This window comes from Heptranchias perlo, chromosome 24 (assembly GCF_035084215.1).
Source record: "Heptranchias perlo isolate sHepPer1 chromosome 24, sHepPer1.hap1, whole genome shotgun sequence".
Lineage (NCBI taxonomy): Eukaryota > Metazoa > Chordata > Chondrichthyes > Hexanchiformes > Hexanchidae > Heptranchias > Heptranchias perlo.
In genome coordinates, this window is record NC_090348.1 from 10,555,813 (window position 1) to 10,583,737 (window position 27,925).

A 27,925-nucleotide genomic window follows, 5' to 3' on the forward strand; every position below is an offset into this window, starting at 1 on the left:
TTAAAATATGAATCCATTTAAAATCCTAAATAAACAGGAGACAGAAACAAACTTGGGCTCAAAGATACTGTAGAACAGTGACAGCACACAAGGTCATACCGACAGGGGACAATATCAAATCTCCAAGGTTGCTCTTGCATGGTTGGTTACAAAGCAGCACTGGCACAGAACTAGGAGCAGTTTCCCTGTCTGAACTCTCAAGCGGAGAATGGTGCAATTGGATCTGAACGATGGCAGACTAAAATAAATACATTTGAAAAACTTGGTTTTTGTTCATTGTAGTTTAAAAATGAATTGTCAGTAATTCCTGCACTTCCCTTTATATAACACAAATCATAAATTAGAATACATTCATACTGGGAATTGGAAATCTGACCAGTGCTGAAACCTTGTACCTAACTGACGGTATAAAATGCACAAATATTACGCTGCAAATTGGTCTTGGATTCAAGTGCACCCACCTCTAAGGCTGGTTTCATCTGGAACTAAGAGGGAGGGCAATATAACCAGCCACCAGATCTACACTACATCTACTCCATTCTACTGCCCATTCTGCACACAGTGTACCACCCCCACTGAGCCCCTGAAAAAACAAATTGTTTACAGATCCATGCACACCCACTCCACATCGGACATGTGTACTTACTGTGACAAAAATAACGTGAGCCAACATTATAAACACAGGGCAACATAATCTGTTCACATGGCTCTGTGCATTTAACCCAGGTTACAACACCAGATATAAACATAGGCATTAATTTTGAGCGCCATATTCATTGAATAATGTGCTATGTCCACTCCATTAAGTGGCTGCAAATTGAAGTACAAAGACCCCAATTTTTTACTGTAACACTGTATTCACTGTTAACAGAACTGTAGCTGATTATATTTGTATGGTAGATTGCTCAGAACAAGCATTTTACATTCATAGTAGAAATTGCACACATTATCTTGTGTATAACATATTGCAGGATGTAAATTTCCACAATCTAATGAAAGGAAACTGCTGGTATAAAGCAATTTTTTATTTTGGAAGGCCTTCCAAGATTATTCACCTGCCAGGAATTAACTCTGGCACAACACATTTATCTCCTCTTGGTTACATATTAATAATTCAAGTGAAGAATAATTTTTAAGCCAAAGCCCACACAGTTCATTTTTCCAACAGTGCTTTGTACAAAAAGTATACTTCATAGTAGAGACATGGGTTATCAATGAAATATGGTTGAATCCTCCACGAATCCCATTACAGTACTTCCCCGTGCCAAAATGTAACCACGCTCAGTTGACTATAAAAGAATGATTATCCATTCTGCTGAGATGCAAAAAAAATCATAGAATACTGCAATAGGAATTCTTAGTGACATAACCTTTTAAGGTGGGAAAGCATTCTTCCCGCCATTTGCTGTTATATACATAAGAGGAGTTGATCTTTAATTAGACTAACTCTTATAAATTAATTTTTGTCGATGGAACATTCTTTTTTGAAAACGTATACAAGACGCCTTACATGTTTGAAGTTTTACGGCTTATATCATATGAGGAATGCAAAGAATCCCCCCAAAGAAACACACTTTTTTAAAAAAAAGCACCTCTTATTTCCTTATCAGCGTAATTAAAAAGAAAACAATTTCAAAATCAGCTTCGAGATCGATCGCTGGATTGCTATACAACAGAATCTATAGCAACTTGTAGGGATCAAATTATCTTAATGTTATTTGCACCTTTTACAAATTCAGGAGTCAGAGATTCGAAAACTTGGCCTAAAAGCAACCCCATTAGTAGGCACTATCTTTTGACCAAACAGTCCCACCCCCCAGGTTACAATTGTAGAAGTTAGAATCTTCATAAGATGATCCTTAGTAACAACTACTTTTCCGATCCCTGTAAGTTACAGAATGCGTACTATTCTTAATGTACCATGATTATTGGATTAATTTAACTTGTTTATTAAATTTACAGCTACCTTCAAATTTTTACAAAACTGCACTGGAAAGAAAATCAAGGAGCAAATATGCTGCATCGAAATATAAACTTTTCCATGTTCTAAGAATGCTCCATCATTTCTACACTCATTTAAGCACCCAGTAGTTGGTGACTATTTTGAAATTAGCACATTAATGGATTTAAAGAATGAGGTTTTCACATCTGAATGAACAAAACTATTTCATATACGGTACCTCTGGGTCACACCAAATGTGAACTTGAGCAACATCACCAAATTCAGGACCACCATATTAGCAGATAATCTTTGAGATCAAAAGTATCCTTCAGACACCCTCACTCAAGAGTGTGGCAAATAAAGCCTTGTTCATACTGTAAATCAGACTCACTAAGCAACTAAGCAGAGGCAAGATAGGAAAATTAAATAGCATGTCAACCTAGCCTACTCTTGCACACTACCCTGTACGTTTTGAGAACAGTACTCGCAGAGGCCATGATTATTGGATTAATTTAACTGGATTATTACATTTACAGCTACCTGTCATCCAGTGTCATGACTTGAGAATGGTGCCATTTTCTTTTCGCATGTGAGGGGAGACACAAGAGCATAGAACATAGGAACAGGAGTAGGCCATTTAGCCTCTCGAGCCTGTTTCACCATTCAATGAGACCATGGCTGATCTGTGACCTAACTCCATATATCCGCCTTAGTCCCATATCCCTTAATACCTTCGGTTAACAAAAATCTATCAATGTCAGATTTAAAATTAATTGAGTTTGCATCAACTGCCATTTGTAGAAGAGCATTCCAAACTTCTACCACCCTTCGCGTGTATAAGTGTTTCCTAACTTCACTCCTGAAAGCTCTGTTTCTAATTTTTAGGCTATGTCCCCTAGTCCTCAACTCCCCGACCAGCGGAAATAGTTTCTCTCCATCTACCCTATCCGTTCCCCCTAATATCTTGAAAACTTCGATCAAATCACTCCTTAATCTTCTAAATTCCAGGAAATACAACAGAGGAAGAGCAAGAAAGAAGACAGCAAAAAGGTAAAAGTTGTAAATAAAAACAAGCCAAAAATTATTAATTGGGAATTCATTATATGTGGAGGGAAATACACATATCTCTACTGACTGCTTGCTCACTGACAAAGGACTGATTGCTTGGGTGTCATGAAAGCACAAAGTTTAGCCTGGTTGAAATAGGGGAAGAAGAGAAGAATAGAAGTGTCCATCTTAAAATTAAGTATAGCCAAAGGACATAATACCAAACACTGCAGTTTACGACTTAATCTGATTAAACGATGTTTTGAATTAGACATACTAGTAACTGTGCAAAACCATCAGCTATTGATTTGGGCAATACAGCACTTTAAAGGCAACAATTTATCAAGATAGTCATTAGCTGCATTAAATATTTGCATACTATAACATACACCAGACAATGGCATAAGGCACCATTTTTGCTGCAATCATTTTTTCCACACTGTAGTACATATAATTTATACAAGCATTTATGAAGAGCATAATACTTTAATATACCGTTGTTGCATTCTCCAAAAGCTGTATAAAAATCATCCGTATTGATCAATTTGAAATGACATGAAAGGTTAAATTTAAACAGCACATCACTTACAAAACTAGACAGAAACACATATTCAGTAATTTTTTCTGTTGCCTTGATTATGCATATTTCCTATTATTCATAATAAATTGACACGGAGCAAAAATTCTTTCCTTCTGATTGACTTCACCGGCTAATAGCATAATATCGTCTGGTCCGGATGTCATTCAGTTAAGGATCCCAGTGACACAATTTCAACACTTCAAATATATTTTTCTTCTATACTTTAACCCTTTGTATACTTCGCATATTTGCTTAGCAAGCCAAACCAAAAAGAACTGGAACTTCGACAAACATTTCCTTTTTTCATGTATTTAATTACGGCCACAGGAAAGGAAAACCTCCAACTAGAAATGCACGACAAGTTATTCAACAAAAATATGGCACTGGGTAACAGAATGGCCCCAAATGCATCAACAGAATGATTCAATGAGCTACTGTTTTGCCCAAATGATTGGAAGCCTTTGCAGATGTTGGTCTCTTCTGGTTTGATAACTCTAATCTTTCTTTTCTTGTCACTCAAGTTGATGTGGCAACAAAAGTTCAAATGAACCACAAAGAGGTGTAAGTACTTCTGAAATAGAAGGTAATTGAGAAGGAAGTGCATCCTCTGATTCTTATGGCATTTTTAAGTCTAATGATGCAGAAAGTGGCACACTTATTGGTAGGACTGGTGGTGAGTGGAAAATCAGTATACATCGTTGATGTCAAGAGTGGATTGCAACAATGAGTGTTCTGACAGAGCAATCAGGCTTAATAGGTGATAACATTAATGTCAACTCCATCATTTCCAGCTTTTCTTCCCATACTGCTTCCTAGGAAAGATATGCCAGTACATAAAAGCAGCAGTGTAGCATTATATTAAGTCCAATTACTGTTTAAAGTCTCTAGGTTTCATGCTATTTTCAACAATCTAGTTCTTGTAGCTCACGAGATACACTGGGATTACAAAATGATCTGATACTGTAATTTACGTTGAAAACTCATAGTAGATCGAGAATTACTTGGTGAGGCACAAAAGCCATTTAAATGATTTGTCCCAAATATTCCATTGTTCGGATACTTGTTAAGAGCCCTAAATTATCCAAGCTACCCATCTGCTTTTTTTTTTGTTTTTGTAGACATTAAATTTATGTTGAGATGTGTGCGCCAAACTCTAGTTAACCAAACATGCTAACAGAAACAAACGGTCTCCAGAGAAATTTTAATAACCTGAAGGCACACACTCTAAAAGACAATATATTGCTGTACAGCGTGACATATCAGCTGAACAAGATGATCTCCACATCACTGAATCATGAGACCACACACAAATGTGGCATGAAATACGATCCACCAATATCTAAATCTGTTCAACTGCAGTTTAAGTAATGTTAAATTGGCATTGCGAATGTACCAAACAATTTATCTTTCCCGATATGAAGACGATACTCTACACTTAACTACATGTTTTCTAGAGAACCAATGCATAAATTCCTCTCTGAGTGCAGAAATTATATAATCATAGGTGCCACAGTAAAAATTTAGCTAAACAACTGCAACATTATTGGGTGAATCGTGAGTGAATTCATTACACTAGTATAGCAAAGTGGTACAATGAGTTTAGGCCTACTGCATAGCACAACTTCATCGTTGAATACAGTGTGCCTTCAATTACATTGAACAGTAGTGCATTATACTGAATGAACCCCTGCTCAGATTATGATTTTCAGCTGATGGGCCCACTGTCGAGCTAATAAATGGAAGACAAAAAAATGTTTGTGTTAATTTTCACAATGTCATCAGTCTTCTGTAAAATAGAACTTGAAAGAACAAATTAAATGTCTGATAGTGTACTGCTCCCACACCAACTGCTTGGAAAAGTCAATGCATTTTTAAACAAATGTAATTAAATCAATTGCAATTAACTGACACAGCCTTTGTTGGTACAAAAACAGCGCTATGTTCACTGAAATACTACTTTACCATAAAGGTCACATTGGTTGTCGTTTTCTCGAAATTGGTTACCATATTTTAAATGTAGATTCTCAACATTTTCCAACTGCTCACTTGTTCGCAAAGAACAGCACCCCTTACGATTGTGACTGTGTGGAATCGGAGATCTGAAAACATCTGATAAACTAATACATTACAATAAATCTTTCTGTGCCCCATGACGCTTGACATGTCCCCACTTATTGTTATTAAAAGAGCATACATGGTGCTCTCCATCTTACAGGACTGAAACTGCTATGTTGCAGCCTCATTAAACGTGTGGTAGTTGCGTACACTCTCAAAGCAGAATGCTCCACCATGTAGCATTATTAAATTAAAGATCCATAACAAATAGGTTCTGCTCAGGTCTTCAAAGGTCAGTTTCTATTTGTTCACAGGACATGGGTGACACTGGCAAGGCCAGATTTATTGTCCATTTACAGTTGGCCTTAAAAAGGTTATGGTGGGCCTTCTACTTTAACCACTGCAGTTCTTGTGGTGAGGTGCTGCCACAATGGCATTAGATAGGGAATTCCAAGATTTTAACCCAGCAACAGTGAAGGAATGATGATACATGTCCAAGTCAGGATGGTGTATGACTTGGAAGGCAACTTGGAGGTGGTGGTATTCCCATGATATTGCTGCTTTTATCCTTCTTGTTGATAGATGGATTAATGGGTAAAGACACTACCCAGTGTGATACTGATTCACACACTTATTAGTTCCCAGGTTTGTCCACGGTCTGGGTGTCTTGGTGATATGCTGAAATTGACCGCACCTCTGGGCTAGAAAGCTGAGTGAGGTGGGAGTAATAGTTAGCCCGGTTCCCCAACCTGATTGCTAGTCAGCAACTCATGCTGGAAGGTGTGTGCAGATGGACGCTGGTTGTTCGTGGAATTGGGCTCAACTTTGATGCCCACCATGGTAGATCAGCTACTGACAAGATCGAGGCTGGTTGACATTAAGAAATGGCTACTTGGGTGTAGTACTGAAAGGCTGCCAGCACCTATGAAACCAAAATCCATCAAGAGTCAACTGTTTCAAGTAAGAAGGCAGAAAAGGGAAGAAAATTGGGAAACAAATGAAGTTGCTAGGTGTTCTAAAGCAGCGCTTGGTGTTATGACTAACACTGTGCAGGTGAAGAGTTTATCACCACCCACTGTTTTATACAACAAAAAGGAGAGATAAGAAGCACAGTCAAGTAGACAGGTGAAGAGGAGATAAACCCACAGTGTTTTCTCGTGTGAACCCACACTGAGCATCGGTGAGCAGGTTATTGGTGAGTAAGTGCCACTTGATAGCACTGTTGACTACTCCTTCCATCACTTTGATGATGATTGCGAGTAGGCTGATAGGCCAGTAATTGGTTGGGTTGGATTTGTCCTACTAAATTACCATAAGCGTATAGTTCAATGTCCATGGGTGTTTTGTATTTGTAATTTGTGTAATGTATTTTTATCTGAAATTTTTATCTGCAAGTTTTATGCATGTGTGTACATTTAAGCATATGTGGATGAAGAATTGTAGTAAAGCTAATAATTTTATTGTATGTGTCACTGAGCTTCATTGGTATAGTGCCTGCAATAATCTCCTCACGGGGTACATAAAACCTCAGTACAAGTGCTGAAGAATTATGAGCACTTGGCCCTGCAATACAAAAACATTAAACAGGCACACATACAAATCTTAAAATGGATTCCCAACTCTAGCACTACCCTCGGCCAGTATACCAACATGAGTTCAAATATTCACATTTTTAATTCGAACTTCAATTTAGTGCAGAATTCTGACTGTAAACTTGAGACAGAAGAGGGCAAAGTCAAAGCATATGAGAGGGCAGAGAAAGGCAAATTTGGCATTGTAGTAGCTCAGGAAACTCATGTAAAAAATTAGAGAAACCATTTTTTTGCAAGAAATAAAATCAATCATTAAAATAACTTTTTGGAAGCCAATTTTAACCTCTCTTTGACCTCCAGGTTTCAATATGGATCCCTTGCATGTCAAATATGAAATATCACTAAATCTCCTAAAAAAAAAATCTGATTATGCATCATCTTTTCAATTCTGAGATAAGCATGTTTGTAAAGGTGATCCAACACAACCTCCTCCTGAACCTTGCTTTTTAATTGTCCAGTTGCTAAAATTTACAGAGAAGAGATCAATGCAAGTGACTGGCCAAAACTTCTTCTCCATTTTTAATTCTGTCACAGCAAGATCAGAATTGGGGTCAGCCAACAGATCAATGGAAAGAGGCTTCAGGTAACAGGTCCATCAGAGCACAAAAAATGACAACAGAAGGACTCTACTTTTTACATATGATCCTACAACCCGATTAATCAGCAAGCTGGTTTACTGAACCCGGACCTCCACTTAACACAATATAGATGCACTCAAATTAAATTGTCTCTGTGTCTCTCCCTACACCCAACCTTGTCATACATACAATCCAGCTTCATCCTTGTCCAATGAGCAACACTCAGGAGGTGCACTCACTTTCTTTAATGAAACAACTTGTAATATTTCCCCTAAACTGTTAAAACTGGGCAGTTGACAAAGCAGGTTTGTATTTTGCCCAATTTGCTTTTACTCAAAAGGGTCTTTGCTCATAATGGGGAGGGAAAGCAAGGTAATGCTGAAAGGTTTTACAATTTCCACAATAATCATCACACGTTCTCTGCCCCACATGCCAACATATAGCATTACATCTGTTACATCATTGAGTCAATCCCCATTTACAAGTTTAACAAAACCAAAACATTACATTTAACACAGATTCACTTCACGCTAAAAGGCAGAAGGCATATTTTATTTAGCCATTAATTGTTGTACAATTTGATTATGCTTTCTTGGGATGAAATGCTTTGACTGCTACCTCCCTCAAATTAAACATATTATACCCGAAGAACTGCTGCTGCTGAAGCACTCATCTATGTGGTATGCATCTGTTTGCCAGTATCTCAGATCAGATAGGGTTAGGAACATAGGAACAGGAGTAGGCCATTTAGCCCCTCGAGTCTGTTCCGCCATTTAATGAGATCATGGCTGATCTGTGACCGAACTCCATATATATTTGCCTTAGCTCCATATCCCTTAATACCTCTGGTTGATAAAAATTTATCAATCTCAAATTTAAAATGAACAATTAAGCTAGCATCAACTGCCGTTTGTGGAAGAGAGTGCCAAACTTCTACCACCCTTTACGTGCAAAAATGTTTCCTAACTTCATTTCAGAAAGTCCTGGTTAGATGAAGAGGGATGGGAGGAGGCTCGTCTGGAGCATAAACGCCAGCATTGACAAGTTGGGCCAAATGGCCTGTTTCTGGGCTGTGGACTCTATATAATTCTGTGTAATCCTTTTTATTCTGTGTGAAGTGTAAAACATTAAATTGTATGCAATTTTTGAAGAGCAAGGGCCATCATCAGTAGCATTTTCAAGGATTTAATGTCTACAGAATATAACCGAAATCCTTGTCGATACTAGATTGGTCAAAGATTATATATACAAAATAATTTCCATATCTGGCGTAGGGATACAACTGATCAGATCCACCTTGCATGTGGAGGGCTGAAATGCGTTCTCGGTGGTGAGTATCCCGTCAGAGTCATGAAAAGTTACAGCACAGAAGGGAGGCCATTCGGCCCATCATGTCCGTGCCAGTCGAAAAAGAGCTATCTAGCTTAATCCCACTTTCCAGCACTTAGTCCTTAGCCCTGTAGGTTATAGCACTTCAAGTGCACATCCAAGTACTTTTTAAATGAGTTGAGGGTTTCTGCCTCTACCTTTCAGGAAGTGAGTTCCAGACCCCCACACCCTCTGGGTGAAAAAATTTCTTCTCAACTCCCGTCTAATCCTTCTACCAATTACTTTAAATCTATGCCGCCTGGTCACTGACACCTCTGCTAAGGGAAATAGGTCCTTCCTATCCACTCTATCTAGTCCCATCATAATTTTATATACCTCAATTAAATCTACCCTCAGCATCCTTTGTTCCAAAGAAAACAACCCCAGCCTATCCAATATTTTCTCATAGCTAAAATTCTCCAGCCCTGGTAATATCCTCGTGAATCTCCTATGTACCCTTTCTCGTGCAATCACATCTTTCCTGTAATGTGGTGACCAGAACTGTACGCAGTACTCAAGCTGTGATCTAACCAATGTTTTATACAGTTCTAGCATAACCTCCCTGCTCTGATATTCTATGCCTTGGCTAATAAAGGAAAGTATCCCATATGCCTTTTTAACCAACTTATCGACCTGTCCTGCTACCTTTGGAGATCTGTGGACATACACTCCAAGGTCCCTTTGTCCCTCTACACCTCTCAGTATCCTCCCATTTATTGTGTACTCCCTTGCCTTGTATGCCCTCCCCAAATGCAATACCTCACACTTCTCTGGACCGAATTCCATTTGACACTTTTCTGCCCACCTGACCAGTCCATTGATATCTTCCTGCAGTCCACAGCTTTCCTCCTATCAACCAAACGGCCATTTTTGTATCATCTGCAAACTTCTCGATCGAGCCCCCCACATTCAAGTCCAAATCCTTAATATATACCACAAAAAGCAAGGGACCTAGTACTGAGCCTTGCAGGATCCCACTGGAAACAGCCTTCCAGTCGCAAAAACACCCGATCATTACCCTTTGCTGCTTGCCACTGAGCCAATTTTGGATCCAACTAGCCACTTTCCCTTGGATCCCATGGGCTTTTACTTTTTTAACCAGTCTGCCATATGGGACCTTGTCAAAAGTCTTGCTAAAATCCATGTACACTACATCAAACATGTTACGCTCATCAACCCTCCTTGTTACCTGCTCAAAAAAATTCAATCAACTTAGTCAGACATGACCTTCCCTTAACAAATCCATGTTGACTATCCTTGATTAACCTGTGTCTTTCTAAATGACGATAAAATTACTTTTTTTCCTCGCAAATTATAAATGGAAATTTGCATTGCTCCTGTTGACTGCTCTTGACTCGAGTGCACTGGTTCTGCCTGTTTGAATTTCATGGACCTTCAAGCATGGGGGTTGGGGGTTGGGGGTTGTTGTGAGAACAGTCCCTGCATATCGTCCCCCCAGCCTGAAGCCCTGCAGAACTGAACCTGCCAGAATCAGTGCTGCCACAAAAGTTAGCAGCAGCCTGCAGTGTAGGGGAGGCACAGATCCATGTTGGAGCAGTGACAGAGCCTAAAGCCAGCAGCAACTGAAGCAGTGACCTCCTGTTTTCTGCCGTTGTGTGCTTTAGCATCTTCCTTGTTGCCGTATGCCTCTGGCCACTTCCAGCCAGCTGATTGCCTTTGCCAGTTTACTGACTTTAGACCATGAAGTGTGAATTGCACTTTCGCCTGTTTCCATTCTCCTCCTATCCCAGACTCGCTGGTGGGATACTGGAGGCCTACTTTTTAAAAGCGGTCGTTGAGCTTATAACATAGGCAAATTTTACTCAGCAAACATATTATAAAAGGACTACGAGCACTTCAAAGAGTAAGCAGCCGATATCCCACCAGCAAGGAACAGCTAGTGAGCCCAGGGGTACTGTGGCAAAAGGCCATACAAGGGGTGGATTGGTAGGTAGTGAAAGAACAGGGAAGAGAAAATGCTTAGGGAGGAAAGGGGCAACAATGAAGAGAGGGAGGGGGGAAGGGGAAGAAGAAAGGGGGAGGAAACGAGAAAGAGAGGCGAGAAAAAAAAGAGGGGATTGGTGAGAAGAGGTAAGGAGCAAAGATGAAGGGGCACAGAGAGGAAGGGAACAAGATGTGAAGAGAGCAAGAAACGAAAGGGTGAAGAGAATGCAACAAGTGGAGGGCATGGGAATCACCGCTGGCATGGTATGCATCACCATGACAAAGCATTCCTTGCTCCAACAATTCTGTATAAAGAAATTTCTCCAGCTGCTTTCCTCACTCTCCCCTCATAACTGACTCCAACCACAAGAAATAATATTTTCCTGTTGACCAATCAAAATCCTTCATAATTTTAAAAACCTATATTTAATCTCCTCCAGTGAAAATAATCCAAGTCTCTCCTCAAAACTATGAGAAGTTCAGACATACAGGGAAAGAGTATGTTCAGACTCACAAAGATTTCAGCCACAGAAAGATCTTTCCATACATTGGGAGATAAATATGTTCAGACAGAGAGAGAGTTAAGACACATAGGGAAATGGGACAAGGGAGAAACACAGGCACATCCGGAGAGAGCAAAGCACAGACAGAGAGAGGAAGTGGCAAAGTGAGACACAGAGGGGGTTCACCATTGACCAGAAACTTAACTGGACCAGCCATATAAATATTGTGGCTACGAGAGCAGGTCAGAGGCTGGGTATTCTGCGGCGAGTGACTCACCTCCTGACTCCCCAAAGCCTTTCCACCATCTACAAGGCACAAGTCAGGAGTGTGATGGAATACTCTCCACTTGCCTGGATGAGTGCAGCTCCAACAACACTCAAGAAGCTTGACACCATCCAAGATAAAGCAGCCCGCTTGATTGACACCCCATCCACCACCCTAAACATTCACTCCCTTCACCACCGGCGCACAGTGGCTGCAGTGTACCATCCACAGGATGCACTGTAGCAACTCGCCAAGGCTTCTTCGACAGCACCTCCCAAACCCGCGACCTCTACCACCTAGAAGGACAAGAGCAGCAGGCACATGGGAACACCACCAACTGCACGTTCCCCTCCAAGTCACACACCATCCCGACTTGGAAATATATCGCGTTCCTTCATCGTCGCTGGGTCAAAATCCTGGAACTCCCTTCCTAACAGCACTGTGGGAGAACCGTCACCACACGGACTGCAGCGGTTCAAGGCGGCTCACCACCACCTTCTCGAGGGCAATTAGAGATGGGCAATAAATGCCGGCCTCGCCAGCGACGCCCAGATCCCATGAACGAATAAAAAAAATGCCCCCAGAGTGATAGAAATAGAACCAGTGATAGACAGAAAAAAAAACACCTGTAAGGATTAGAGAGAGAAAAAACACCACAAGTACTAACAGATATTTATGCATAGAGAGAAAAAGAGAGAAGAGGACCATAGCCATACACAAACACGGAGATTAGTTTTGGTTATTTACGGCCATGTATAAAATTGTCGTATGAGTGGAGTCACACGAGGACATGCTTACAAAACACAAAAATAAAATTATTTTGCTCCAAAGCGTCAGGATTTTGCTCCAACAGAAATAGGAATGTCCAGCCTGACGCTCAAGCTATGTTCTGCGCTCAAAAGGTATCCAACTGTGTAGCCTCTCAGTTTTGGACTTCCTGCTCTGGGGTTCCAGCAATTGTTGCCTGGACTTTGAAAGAAAACTTCAAAGTTAATTGAACAGATGCTAAGTGGTAAGCTGGACATTGTAAAATCCTGTCACAGTACTTGCAGTCTCCATGTAGCAAAGTTTAAAATGCTTTTTTCATGTACATTATCAGTTTGTGTCATTGATCAAAAGATGCATTTGGTTAATTGCCATGATTTATTTTCCAGAATTGGTTTATTTAATTAAAAAGACACAATTTATTCCAATGTAAAAACCTGTATGTTTGACACAGACACATGAAATGTTTATATTTTTCAGGATATTCACCATTTTATTTGTGGCATTGATCTAATTGTTGTGTATATGCAAGAAACATTGTTCAGTTTGTCTGGAACCAACACCCAAGAGTTAAAAGCAGGACATTTCAAACAGTACAGGAGTTCCTTTCAAATGCCTGTTTTAGCACAACTAAAATTCTGAGACAAGCAAGCCCTGCTTGAGGGGGAAAACTAGGCTTGAGCAGAAAAGGATGGAGAGAGTCTGAATTAACTAAGGGTGTAACTTAAACTTGTTTCACTATTTGTCAAACCAGTAAATTTTTTTTTTATTCGTTCATGGGATGTGGGCGTCGCTGGCGAGGCCGGCATTTATTGCCCATCCCTAATTGCCCTCGAGAAGGTGGTGGTGAGCCGCCTTCTTGAACCACAAAAAGAATCTGTTCCTATGAAGTGTAAATAATCCATTACATTCCCTCTTACAATTATTGCATTTCATGTTACTACTTATTTATTAATGAAGATATTAGTTGCTTTTATCTGTAAACCACAGTGCTGTGTTGTCTTATCGATCATTTCAAAGAGAATTAGCACGAGACTACATGAAGTCCAGATGACGTCAAATGAAGTAATTGTTAGCGCTCAAGTACACGTTTGTGAGGGCACACTATAGAAAAGGTACAACTTCTGGTTATTAGGGTGCAAAGTCTGCATAGAGGAAACACTAAAAGAGGGAAAAGCCCACAACCATAAGAGGAGGCTATTATAGTTTGGCCCAACCCCCTTTTTGATAATAAGTCTCCATAAACAAGGGTCTGCTACAAACTGAAACCCACATCTTTTGGTCAATTCAATGGTCAACTGAAAAATTCAAAACTCAAACAAATAGATCTTTATTAGGTAAGGGTATTAAGGGATATGGAGTAAAAGTGGGTAGATGGAGTTAAAAAAACAGATCAACCATGATCTAATTGAATGGCGGAACATGCACGAGGTGCTGAATGGCCGACTCCTGTTCTTATGTTCCTTCATATGTTCCGATCTTTCTCTTCCATATTTCAGTTGGTATTTTACAGGTCTAACAACTAACCCCAATTGCATGCCCATTATATCTCCTGTCTACTTTTTCAACAGAAAATAATTACACCATCAGATCATTTCATATAGGCTAAACTGCTGCTTCAGATTTATACACAAAAGCAAAAAATATTTCAGCAAAGTACGATGCAGCATAATCAGCAATTTTGATTCTATACACCTTGATTGAACATTAAAGTTCCTCTAGCTTCTCTCCGCAAACTCCTGATAAGACTCTTTCTGGTGGTGTATGCATAAACACCACTTGCAGAGATCTATCTAATCCCATCCATAACAGCACGAAGAATAAAAAAACGGAGGAATGGCTGCAAGGCCTGAATTTTATGTGATGAACTCAGATTCTATTTGTTTAAAAGCATCTTTTAAACAAATAGAATCTGAACAGATTAACACCTCAGTAAACAATGGACTGGTAGCCTAGCAATCATGTCTATCAGTGGCTTTCACACTTTTCAACTAGACTGGTTTAACATGCAACAGTTAACAGCTGCATTTTTAGGCTGCTATTACCCTGTTGAATGCACATAAAAATAGATTCAATGGAAACAAACAATGGGCTAAAGTTTGGTCATCAGATAGGATTATGAAACAACAAAAATACATCGATCTAAAATCCATGCTGAATAAATTGATGCAAGCAATCTGCATTGCAGCCACACATGTTGATTTGATATCCAGATTAACTGCGTCCCCAAAACAAAGAAAATTTCATTAGGGCATTCCAGAATTACTCTGTTTAAAATCATTAAAAAAAACAAATACATTAAAATTCCCATTTTTGTCACAGGGGGCCCATTAAGTTAGTTGACTAATGACAGAAAAGCATCTTGCACTTAGACATTACTGATGCAAAGCTTTAGCAAACTCAGAAGTCCTAACATTTCCTCCATTCTTTTCGTTTTTTGATTTCCAAAGGAGCGATATCTCCTTCTTTGTCCATTTTTGTCAACCAATGGAAACAATCTTTCACTGTTTATCCTTTTGATGATTAATGAGTGTGAGCGAACAGAAAATGTTATGCAATTTAGTCACCCATTGTCAACATCAAGCATTGTAAAGGTTGTATACAGCACAGCCAACTGCAGAGAAAAGCTCCCTTTATTCTGCCCTAATACAATGCCCCAATCCCAGTAAAGTACCCCTGGTGGATCTTTCCAATTCACAAACCAGCTATTTCCTGTGCGAGAATACCAACTTTGTGCCAAATTAAGAGCAGTTTTTTGATGTGGACACATGTCTCGAGGAACTGGGTTTAGATTGCCAAACTAGTAACCCTTACAGCCAGAACAGAAAGGGGAGATTAAATGCAACAACTGCAGTTACATAGCACCTTATATAAATACTGAAAACATCTTCGCGGGTGGGACTCAGAACCAGGCAGGAGTAGTCAGAGAAAATATGAGGTGGCTGCTGAAGGAATTGTCAGAGAGCTTTAAGAAGGCTTTTGAAAGTGGGAAGAGATGTAGCAAGATGGAAGAATTCAGGAAGAGAATTCCCAGATGGTTAAGGGGGTGGAGGCTGGGAGGGGGGGGGGGATGCACAGCACTTGATGAGCAGAGGGTGTGTGTTGGGACCTAGCATTGAGAGAGATGAGATAGAATAAAGCAAGGTCATGGGACAATTCATAGCAGAGGACAAAAATTCTGAAGTATATGTGGTAAGCGACAGGAAAGCTGTGGAGATCAACAAGGATAAGGGTGACAAAGGAGCAGGACTTAGTGCAGTACGGGGTGAAGACAACAATTCTGGATGAGATGGAGTTTATGTAAGGGATGGGGCGGGGCAGGGGGGTGGGGGGGGTGCGGGCTGAAAAAATTGTGCTTCGATGTGACCATGGCATAGATGAGGAATTAAGCGGAGGTGACAGTGAGGTACGGACGCATGTTGCACTGAATTCAAATCCAAGCTCCAGAGGTGAAAATGCTGTGTTCCAACCCATTGCACCACCCAAGTCAGCATTTTAAAAAAAAGCTGTTCTTCCTGCACTACTTAAAATATTCACCAGTTTTCAAGCGCAACTTGATTGATCGGTTGCGTAGTGTCCTTTTCTAGCAACTAAATTGCTCCCTGACAAACGTGTAATGACACAGTCTACTGTCATTGCTCCTGGTAATCTCATTAGTCACTGCTCACCAAGTAACTTACTGTATTGTCAGAATTTCATTTCTGTTGAAAAACAACAACGGTGGCTGTCCAAAGATCTGCCTGTCACCTGCGGACTCACTTCCTTCATGCCCCCGAGACCCACATTTTTTCAAAACTTATTTCAAAAATTTCCCAACTGCTCTTGTTCCCCAGGCCCCAGCAACCCAGCCTACTCTGACATAATAGTCGTCGTGTCTTGGATTATAACAGAGGTAATGTATTAAACCTATTTCCAATCTGATCTAAAGTTAAATGTTAGATTTAGAGCTTTCATTTTTACATGCTTGAGGTCCAAGATGCCGGACATCAAGCTAGCATGGAGGGTAAAGAGGTCGCTAAGCCTTTTCTGAAAATAACCTTACACGAGGAATAGGGCTTTTTTTTTTAAACATAGCATTACATAGAATTTACAGCACAGAAACAGACCATTCTGCCCACTCTATCAGCATATCCTTCTATTCCTTTCTCCCTCATGTACTTATCTAGCTTCCCCTTAAATACATCTATGCTATTCACCTCAACGACTCCATGTGGTAGCAGGTTCCACATTCTAATCACTCTCTGGGTAAAGAAGTTCCTCCTGAATTCCTTATTGCATTTATTAGTGACCATCTTCTATTTAATACTATTTCTTTCTCTTTTTAAATGCTTTTTTCTGAAAAGACACGTCAGTTCTGATTTGTTGCCGTTTTATGAATATGACATTTGAACCAGTCAAGTGCAAGGCAAACTTTACATCTGTAACGAAGTGTGACATCTAAAGTGCTCCACTAGACATTGGACAGATGTGTGCTAGACACAAGACATTTTACTGTATTTAATATAGAATCCTATCCAAAGCAGTTATCATCAGAAACTGTGCTCAAGGCTCTGGACTGCCTGTAAGCAATGCCACGGGAGACCTATTAGGACTGTGTAAGAGTTTGCATAGTCATGAATATTACAAAGGATTGGAACAATGGCCCAATGCATTTTAAATGCCTCCTAAATATAAAAAAGTCAACTACAAGAGCTCAAGGCAAAACATCTGCTGCATGTATTTTGTACTAATTAACAGTTCCTTCAACAAAGAAGTGAGGTTTCAAATACACAATGCAAAGTATTTCATGTAATTACTATAACACTTCTGCATATTTTTTGAAGGAATTTCTCATAAGTCAAGTAAAAACACTGGCCATATACCTTCATGATTATTTCCTGGAAAAACTAAATTTGGTACAGACTTGTAGTTCCTATGTTGTCAGAAAAACTTCAGTGAAGGTCATATTGAATTTTAAACATTTCTAGTTTCCAATTGCCCAAAGCAATGTGCACCCGATCAATAAAAGGGCAAATTACTTCGCACAAAAACTTTGAAAAGTCTGCTTGTCACATTTTATACTATGTAACTTTTGGAAACAAAAACTGAACAGGAGATCCAATTCCTTCTGTTCGATCACATCAGGTTGATTGATTTGAGTCTCTTTATTTAAACATTAAATTTGAAACCTACCACCGCTCGCAAAACAAATCTTTCCTCGTTACTTCAAAGTAGTCTAAAAGCCGGTGAAATTCGCCATGAAACATATTCAACGAGAAAGTTGTGGAAAGATTTCAAAGTGTCATGAGAAATTTAAACAAAGAGCAACAACTTTACTCCATAGAGATGTCAAGGTCTAATGAGGCCATGTCCATTTTCATTTGGAAAAAAGTTCAATTAAGATACTGCATCATTTTTTGTTTCAATGAAGAAAATTGAAGGGGGATGGAAATAACTTTGAAGGGGAGTGTGACTTCAGGTAGCTTTTGGGGAAGTGGTGGCCTGGTCAGTCTGTGGAATATTGATGAATCTTAATGGGAACGGAACTAGTATGTGGATGATGGCAGGAAAGACCAATGTACCAGGTAGGTAATCTTGTTTCTGCATTTCACATCTTCCGCATTTCACATCTTCCACATATCAAAGTAGGATACTGGGGAACTACCAATTACCAGAACGGAAAATTAATTATGGCTAATCTACAATAAAAACTTATAGTTCACCAACTGAAAGCCAAAACCAACAGTTTTCTATTTAAGAAACAAATTCTTACATTTGAAAAGGACTAAAAGGTGGGTTTGTTTACAAGTGAAGAACTAAATTAAGGTCTCAATTGAGAACTAGGGAAGGACTAATTACAAACAATTTCCACATAGGACCCAATGACCCAAACATAAATGGGCCATAAATTCCTGAATTAACTGCAACATGAACCTGATTAGAACTAGGTTTAAACTAACGTCAAACAGATGTTGGAAATCATTCAAAATTTGCAGGATATCATATGATAGGAATTAGATGAAACCAATGGACAAACTTTTCCCATTTTGTATTGCAAGTTCCACTAGTTCATGTCTGTGAGGACTATTCAAGGTATCCATCAGGAGCTAGACAAGACTCTAATCTACCAGTAGTCATCCTTCAATAACCATATCAATCAGAATATCCCTGGTCCATGTATGATATTTTTACCCCACCCCAGATTTGTGAAAGGACAATGGATACCCCTTCTCACTGCCATGATGTCCAAGAATCAAGGCTCCGCAAGCCTTTGTGGTGCCACAACCTTTATCCTCAAGCAAAAATACTGGAGTTGACGGTTATTCAGAAGGGCAAACAGGCACATCTCCAAGGCTGTCCTCAAATGACTTTCAAGTGGATCAGCCACTCTTGAGGGTCAACTGTAAGCTGACAGAGCATTTCCCACTATGTTGTGCCCCAGATAAATGCTGTGCCAAGAGAATGATGCTGTACCACAAACACCAGGGTAGTCAAAGGCTCAAATCTTGACAAAAAAAGAGCAAGGTCCCCCTCCCCCAATTGCGTAGGACTATAAATATACTGGCTTGACCTATACTATGGCTTGCAAGTGCTCCATAGCTAACCTTACTGTTCTTAGTTCCAACTGATTCATAGGTTTAATTGTCCCCTTGTCCTGAGCCTAGCTTTGCTGCAGATGGGTATCCTATTGTCAGTTACTACTATTTACTGTGGGGAACACAATCGCAAGGAATTGACCTGAAGTATATTGTCCTCCTGTCACCGCTATGCAAGATCCAGCGCTGAGGTCTGGGCAGTCGTCACTGGATGGGAAGGGTGGGCTCTGTAGGGAGTTTGTAGATGTCTGAGAGGGAGGAACTCCCTGCAAAAATGGTGCTAGTAGAAACCATCTTCTTGCAAGCAGATGTGATTTAATTATCACCGCAGACACCCCCCACCCTCTTCTTCAAAAATACAAAGGCAGTCTCACTGCGTGATACTTTCTTAGGTTCTGATTTGGGAGGCATATATCCCTCATGGAGATAATGTTTTGTTTTTCCTGTCCCTGAAATAATACAATCTTAAGAGCACCCAGTGCAGTGTCACTGGGGCTGCGCAGTATTATCATCCCAGGTAGTGGCAGGATCTCCAAGATAAATACTCTGTTTGACGCATGTTCTTTGGAAGGATCAGGTGTAATCTGCACTTGATTTAGATAGAGATCTTACCAACTCATGCCAGGCAGTGCTGGCAATCTTTTGGTTGGTGCTATTGAGCACTCAACACCAAGCGATTCTCCCCACATTAACTGGAATCATCAAGTTCTTGGCACCATGTTTCTTAAACCTGAGACAAATTTGGCGACTAACATTTTACACAACGATCATGAACAGCAATGACAGTGGGTAGACTAGTACTTTTTGTGCAGTACTTTAAGCTTTTGCCAGATGCTAACTGCAGATATGCTAACTTAGCTTAGTTTGTTTTTGAGACAGGCAACATATTGCATGGGCCAGTGACGACGACTATTTATGATCACGGCCAACCTGGGGCATACACTCATTGTCCCTCTGTATACCAATTTTCTGGTTTGTTTTGCCCACTTTTTTTCTCACCATATTGCAACCTAAGGAGCATTAACAGCAACCAAGCAGCATAGAATTTCTTTTCTTTGGCATGTTTGTCCGAAAAAGGAATGCCTAGAATGATACCTTCTGGGGGATCAGTAACCATTACCAATACATTCGTTTCAAGAGAAACCTGAAAAAGAACAAAAACTTGGACAAGCAGGATAAATGATTAATCTACTTCTAAACAGAGACTTTCATTCTAGAAATAAATTGTTCTTGGTATGTGGGTAAGAAGCATATTTATTGCCATCCATTGTTCCCGAGAGGTTCTTGAGTAGGGATTGCTTTTACGAAGAGTTAACCGTGCAGTGTTGGACTGGAGTCACATGTAAGCCTGACCAGAACGGTACTTAGAGTACAATACTTAAAAATAGAAATCAGTCTTCTGTAGAACTTCATGATATTGATGTTGTATGTGCGCAATTGATGTTAATTTCCAGGACATCCATGAAGTTTGGATCTCCAGCCAGAATGAAAGACATCAGAGAATTCTCACGCTTATTTCAATCCAAAGTATCCTGAGGACAGAGTGAGATATCATCCATGATCAAAGATACAGTGGCAAGGGATATTGCACACACTGTCCAGGTCCCATACATGATAATCTTTTGACCATGCATAATTTAATTACAACTTAGAACGATGTCCCTGTATTTTGACAGATTTCTAGTTCAATCAATCTGACCTGGCTCCACAGACATATTGGGGGTGATTTGAACCTAACACACCATACGAGAAACTAATAGGATCAGATCAGCTGCAAGTTTTACACCCCACCTGATTTTACTTTCAATTGAAGTCAATGGAAATTAAAATCTGGTGGCATGTAAAATGGGCCGATCCAATCCCATCAGTTTTCCACTGGGTAGTTTTAGGATAAAATTACCCTACTTGTCTCAGCCTCTGTTTTGCAATGGAAGACAGCTTTTATTGCAGCTATTTTAAAACATTCTCCTATTTCATCATGCCCGTCCTCCTGCTAATCCCTACCACCCCCTAGGAAAACTCTGAAAACCAGAACGGGTGGGATAACGCATCAAAGATTCAGTTTGTAAACCATAGCAGTGTCAAATGACCGTTATAACCTTGCTCCACCTGAATAGCTTAGTATTTTTGTCATGTCAATTTGACCAAACCAAGGGAATATGTTTAGAGAATATGGTGAGATGTGTGTCATACATTATGGCTGCAGCTTCTGCATTGCCCACAGTACAATGGCACAACCACCAAGAGTGATGAGCTCTTCAACACATTATTCTGTGTATATACTTGTTCCACTGGTAAAAACAGGGGTACTAATTTAATTATAATAACTAAGCCATTCATTGTTTGATGCTCAGGCCCCCACACCGTTCACCTGACGAAGGAGGAAGCCTCCGAAAGCTTGCGGAATTTAAAATAAATTTGTTGGACTATAACTTGGTGTTGTAAAATTGTTTACAATTCTCTTTTAGAAGCACAACCTTCATCAATGTCATTTGGAATCAGGACTACACCAACGACTTGGACGTTGCTTTATGTATTTAATAGGCCACAAAAAAAAACTCAGGATGTTGAAAATTGAGTCCTTCTGGAAAATTCCAGCAAAAGCTTTATTAAGAAATCCTGGTTAAGCCAAAGTATACAGCCATGAGAAGACAATTCAGCTTCCTTTATCAGAAAAGGAAAAAGGCCCTTTTCATAATGTTTCCTGAAAACAACCACAGATGAGCCATTAATCATCAAAGATACTGAATATCAAAGGACTGTGAAATCACTGCCCTACTTTAAAAACTATTGTTTGTTCACTATTAACTAAAAAATTTCTTTACCGTGTACTCACTGTCAGATTTTGAAAAGCCTGAAAAAACAGCTTTGTGTGAGTGGGAGCACAGTACAGTGAGCATGAGTCAGTGTCAGAATTATGTGGGAGTCAGTGTCAGAATATATTCAAATCACACTGCCAGCATCACCTACTCATTACTCTATTTACTGGTCTTTATCAAGTTGCCAGTTAGTTTCAATCAACATACTGTGACAATTAAAGTTTTAACTGGTAACAAAAGTTAAACATAGGAATTTTCATCTCCAGTACTTGACTGCAGGTCTAACATATTGTTACAACAGTGATAGGAATGGAGATTGCAACCTTTTATCTTACTGAGAAAGTACTCTACAACAACAGTTCATCAGTATTAGCCCCAAGAGACCAGTGTTGAATATCTGGAAATTGCATGGATACACTGTGCATTCTGCTGTAGAATATTCTAAGGGTAGGTGGTTGAGATGATACTGTGAGAATAGAACCTGCATTAATATGATACATGAACTAGGAGTACATGGTTCTAAAACCAGAACAGAGGTGCATTTTAAAAATACATGTTAAGATAATACACGAAGGTTGAATAAAACTACAAAGTAGCGGCTCTTAATTGGACCAAACACTAGTTTATTCTAACAAGTATCCCTCCATTAGTTTCTTCTTCCACTCTTGGTCCTGCTTTTCAAAAAAAGATAAACCAGGCACTTCATAGTCTTTCAAAATCTCTCCCTTAGGCTGTAATTTTGAAAAATTGTAGTTTATAGCCCAATCCAATCAAATCCAGACTAGAGGCTGAGAATGAAGAATTAATTTCAGCAAGAGTGCCCAAGAGATACCATGGGACCAGACTGGCAGCTCGTCACACCTTGCTCCCAGAAAAGCAGAAGGTGGGGGCTAGCTAATTGCAGCAGGTTTGCTTGGTGGGCTGGGGGGTATCACTCCTGTTCCTCCTGGCCCACAAGCAGGGCTGTAAAGGCACTTACCTGCTGGATGCGGCCATTCTAGTCTCCCTCCAGCTACAGGGTTTCCAGTGACCCTGGTTGAACAACATGGGTGTCATATGATATTGGACTGGCTAGGTCATTGTTTCCACCAGCACCACCGTGTCAAATTGTTTGGCAGCAATCACCATCTGGTATCATATAAAGACTGGCCATTTGAACAAGGTACTGGTGGATTGCTAGTGCTCATGGAACTACACAATAGAGGGAAACTTGTACCAGTGTGTCTTCCTTTCAGGGATACAGATCTATCATCCTCCATGCTCCACTCCTGGATTTCGGGAGAAACTTCTTTACCCAAAGAGTGGTAAGAATATGGAACGCACTACCACAAGGAGCAGTTGAGGCAAATAGCATAGATGCCTTTAAGGGGAAGCTAGATAAGCACATGGGGGAGAAAGGAATAGAAGGGTATCCTGATAGGGTTAGATGAAGTAGGGAGGGAGGAGAGATCGTGTGAAGCAGAAGAACATAAGAAATAGAAGCAGGAGTAGGCCATACAGCCCCTCGAGCCTGCTCTGCCATTCAATAAGATCATGGCTGATCATCTACCTCTGCCCTATCCCCAAACCCCTCGATTCCCTTAGTGTACAAAAATCTATCGATCTCAGTCTTGAATATATTCAACTGACCATCCACAGCCCTCTGAGATACAGAATTCCAAAGATTCACAACCCTCTGTGTGAAGAAAATTTTCCTCATCTGTCCTAAATGGCCGACCCCTTACCTTGAGACTATGACCCCTAGTTCTAGACACTCCAGCCAGGGGAAATAACCTCTCAGCATCTACCCTGTTAAGCCCTCTAAGAATTTTATACATTTCAATGAGATCACCTCTCCTAAACTCCAGAGAATATAGGCCCATTCTACTCAATCTCTCCTCATAACCCTCTCATCCCAGGAATCAATCTAGTGAACCTTCGTTCACTGGATTGATTCCTGGGAGGCAAATATACCCTCCCTCAGGTAATGAGACCAAAACTGTACATAGTACTCCAGGTGTGGTCGAGTGGCCCGTTTCTGTGCTGTAGTTTCGATGTTACTCAATGTAACACTTCTCAGAGTCTGAGAAAGAGGAAAATAAAGGCACATGGTTTGACCTGTTGATCTAATGATACAGTCTCCCAACTTTCCTTGGGGGAGGGGGGAGGGGTTAAGAAACTTTGGAATCAATTTTCTATTAATCCTAGATGGATTTTAAATTAAGCATGCTCCAGCCAGAACATGGTTGGCAAATGAGTGGAAGCAACAGAAAACAGGTACGTTTACAAGAGAATAAATAATCTATAGTGAAGGGAAAGGGGGAAACCAGAGAAGTTATGATTTTATAACTGTATTCAGAGAACACAAAGATGAGAAAGAGAAAGAGAAATAGAACCTAATAGAGAGAAACACAAATATGAATATGATAGGGACAATTAAGGAACAAACTGTATCTTCAAATTCCCATGTGCGTTGTCACAGGAGACAGACTTGTACATTGTAATATTTATATATTATAACAAAGCTGCTCTTGAAATCTCAATTGCTCCATTACTGACATATTAGAGGATTTCAGTATCAATGCACGAGCTGAATCTTAAATATAGCTGAGCCATTAGAGAAAGAAGTCCCTACAGATGCTGCTGCTAAAATGGTTAACACTAATTTGTCACAGCAAAGTGGCTCAACTGTACAGATCTAGTTTTGCTCACTTATGCATGTACAAATAAGGACAATGTAATGATTAGTGAATGAGTGGCATAAGACAAAGACTTTAGAAACCAGCTTGGTTTTGTTTCTGCTCCTACTACAGTTAAGAAAACTTAAATTATTTGAAATACAAACAAGTTATTGCTTTCTTTTAAATTATACTTCTCAAATTGAAAAACCCTAGGGCTATTAGGAGTGTTCTATAGCAAGATGCGTGCTTGCAATGTCACCTTCTGCAACAACAAAAATAGAGCCCAAGCAGAGAACTCAGCACAGTGGCGAGTGAGTCACGACGGTCACAAGAGTGCAAAACAAGTATCTTTCTTTGAGTGGATTTAAACTGTTTTCACAAATGAGCTGAACAGATTTTGTTGTAAAGAACTGTAGAATGGAAAAGACCAATAGAGAAGCTTCAGGGTTTTGTTTTTCCACCCCACACGGTTAGAGCATTTTACAGCTTTAAAGGGTTTGTCACACATTTCTAAGCATTACAGTTAACATGAGTATTTTTTTTGAAAAAAAAACTTTTAAATGAATCACAATAATGAGTTAGTCATCCATTTTAATGTGTTTTCAGACACTGCAAGACACATAAATGCCTATTATTTTACTATAAAGCCTCCTTTAGTATGGTTTTATGGAGTGACTAGAAATTATACTAACCCTAGAAGGCATTTAACCTGGCTATTACAGGACACACCACCTAACAAAAATATAAAAGGAACCTAGGAGTAAAACATTACCACAGATAGCTAACTGCATCTCAGGTTTACAAGTTGCAAAATAAAAAATAAATGTTTTGCAGATCTTGGCTAATTCTAAATTCCTCCATCCTACATCTTGGGATAGAAATATGAATTACTAGTATTGCGCAGTACAGTATCTGAGAATCTTCTACACAATAAGCTTATTTCTAATTTGCCTCTGTTCGTAATGCCAGTCCAGGTAGCAACTAGCCATCACCGTCAAATCACACAAATACAAAACCTACTGTTGGCAATAATCGGAACCTGCAATGCCTAATGTAAATTCAAGTAAGTTTCTCCATCTGACAACCAAAACCCAAAACTCATTTTAGACTGCAGACAATCCAGTAATCCTCTTTTCCCTTTACGGATTTCAAGTACATTTTTTCTTTTTCTTACAGTTTAACGAATAATTTGTGCTTTCATCTTAGAAACTTAATCGGTAAATTTAATATCTGTATTTAACAGAAGGCCCTTACCAAAACCACAACTGTAATAACATGAAATTGTCAGCAAATGTTAACAGAGCATTGAAAATTGTCAGGCAAACACCACATGCAACTACAAGAGAGTGATGTTCCTGTAACAATAAGTGATCACCATACTTACATTGTATTAATTAATTGCCAGGGTACGCTGCTCAATTCCAGCAACTAAAGCAGTGAGGTAAAAACAGAATCACAGCACAAAGTCAGACTTTAGTCGTCAAGGTAATTCAACCCTCTTGCTGAGCTCCAGACATCAGTCAAGCTATAGCATTTGCTAAGTTCTGAAATGGATCCCGTTTCTTTGAAGAGGTTCCCCAGTGAGCGCTCTGCTGCTCAAAGACAGAGAAATAAAGCATCACAGCTGTCAAGCCTCTTGCAGGCATTGAAACCCGACACCACACATGATGTCACTCCAACACCACATTATGTGGAACAGCTCTGTGTTTTACTTTCGGATGCCATGCAAATATGTAATTTGTTTGCTACACAATACACAAGTTATCAGATTATAAATTGTTTAAAATAAAACAATGACCTGTACATACAACACAAATTATACTAGTCTGTTCTCAATAAAATACTGTCCACAAACCTTTTCAGTTGTGCTGGCAGAACAGATTTATAGTGCAATCATTGCTAATTCTACAACGCTGTAAAGTCCGAGTAAGTTTTGTAAACATTCACATTCCTTTCTCTGCAAAAAACATTTACGGAGCATTGGTGGTCCCGACCTGCCATCTTGGAACAAAGTCAGAGTGGGAAGCTGTAACTGCATTACCATCCAGTGTTCCTCTCTGTACTCGAACATAGGCAATCAATCTTTCAGTGGAATATTACCCCGACAGGAACATCCTATTCTTCAGTACCCACCATGACACCCCCCGCTGATCAAGCACGGAATATAAGTGTGCCTACAAACCACGCTATTTATTATCTTAATAGTTTTGTGTTGTTTTTAAAAAGGTGCTAATGATGCCTTGGTGGCTGTTATGAACCGCTCAAGCTTTGCTCTCTTGCTTTATGAAGGTATTGGAGCCTCTCGGATTACTGCATTTTAAACACCCCCAGGTATCCATTATTCTCTATGCAAGCCAAAATTGTACAGGATAGCACCTTTCAAAAATGCACTTAAATAATCACAAAACTAATAAATTATGTAAGCTTGTTCATTAGTGTACGTAATATTTTACAGTTGAATTGAACTATTGAAAATGTGTGTCGAGTAGTAATCACAAGAAAAATACTTCCCCGCAGAAATGACTAAAGCTCTCTATAAAATTTCATAGTTCGAAAATGACTTCTGGAAGATATTCATGTCAGTCACAGAATAGAATACAATGTTGCTTACTAGTTTCCGTTTAAATTCCAAGAAAATTCTTTCTAAATTTTAATAAACGGAGATTCCAGTGAACACCTAATTTTGAAGGTGGGCCAAAATGAAGTGCAAATAAAGAAAGGAAAGAAAGGAAGAAAACCACATTTATTCAACACCAGATCACATCCTCAGAACATCCCAAAGTGCTTCCCAGCTTATGAATTATTTTTGAAGTGCAGATGTGTGTGGAAACAAGTGCAACTAATTTGTGCACAGAAAGATCCCACAGACAGCAAATTTGATGCATTAATGTGTTTTCCTGGTGTAGGCCGAAAGACAAATATTGGTGAGGACACTGGGAATACTCCCCGCTTTTCTTCTAGTAATACCATGAGATCTTTTACACCCAACTGTGCAGGTAGTCAGAGCCTTCAAAGTATCTTTGAAGCAAATTTACAATGGAGTGAAATTGGTAGTATTGACCGTCCCGAATCAGCATAGCAAGAGGGACAGCAAGAACACGCATAACTAAGAACTTACTTTCCTGGTTGTTATTCGGATTGTCCAATAGTGTCCATATGCTCCCGGCATCCTAAAAGGATTCTGTTTAAAGCTAGCATAAATAGAGGCCAATACACCAGTCAACCCTGGGAA

General features: G+C 39.6%; 1 protein-coding gene across 6 annotated transcripts in view; it reads right to left on the reverse strand.

Moving 5' to 3' along the window:
• The window catches only part of plekha5 (pleckstrin homology domain containing, family A member 5), a 268,257-nt gene that overhangs the window by 124,775 nt on the left and 115,557 nt on the right, over positions 1-27,925 (reverse strand). The window contains exon 1 of one of the 6 annotated variants that reach the window (XM_068004744.1): positions 26,078-26,166. The exons of the other annotated variants lie outside the window; for them this stretch is intronic. The gene's annotated coding sequence lies outside the window, so the exon portion shown is untranslated. Of the gene's footprint in view, positions 1-26,077; positions 26,167-27,925 lie in introns of those variants that run through there. 6 annotated transcript variants of the gene reach the window in all.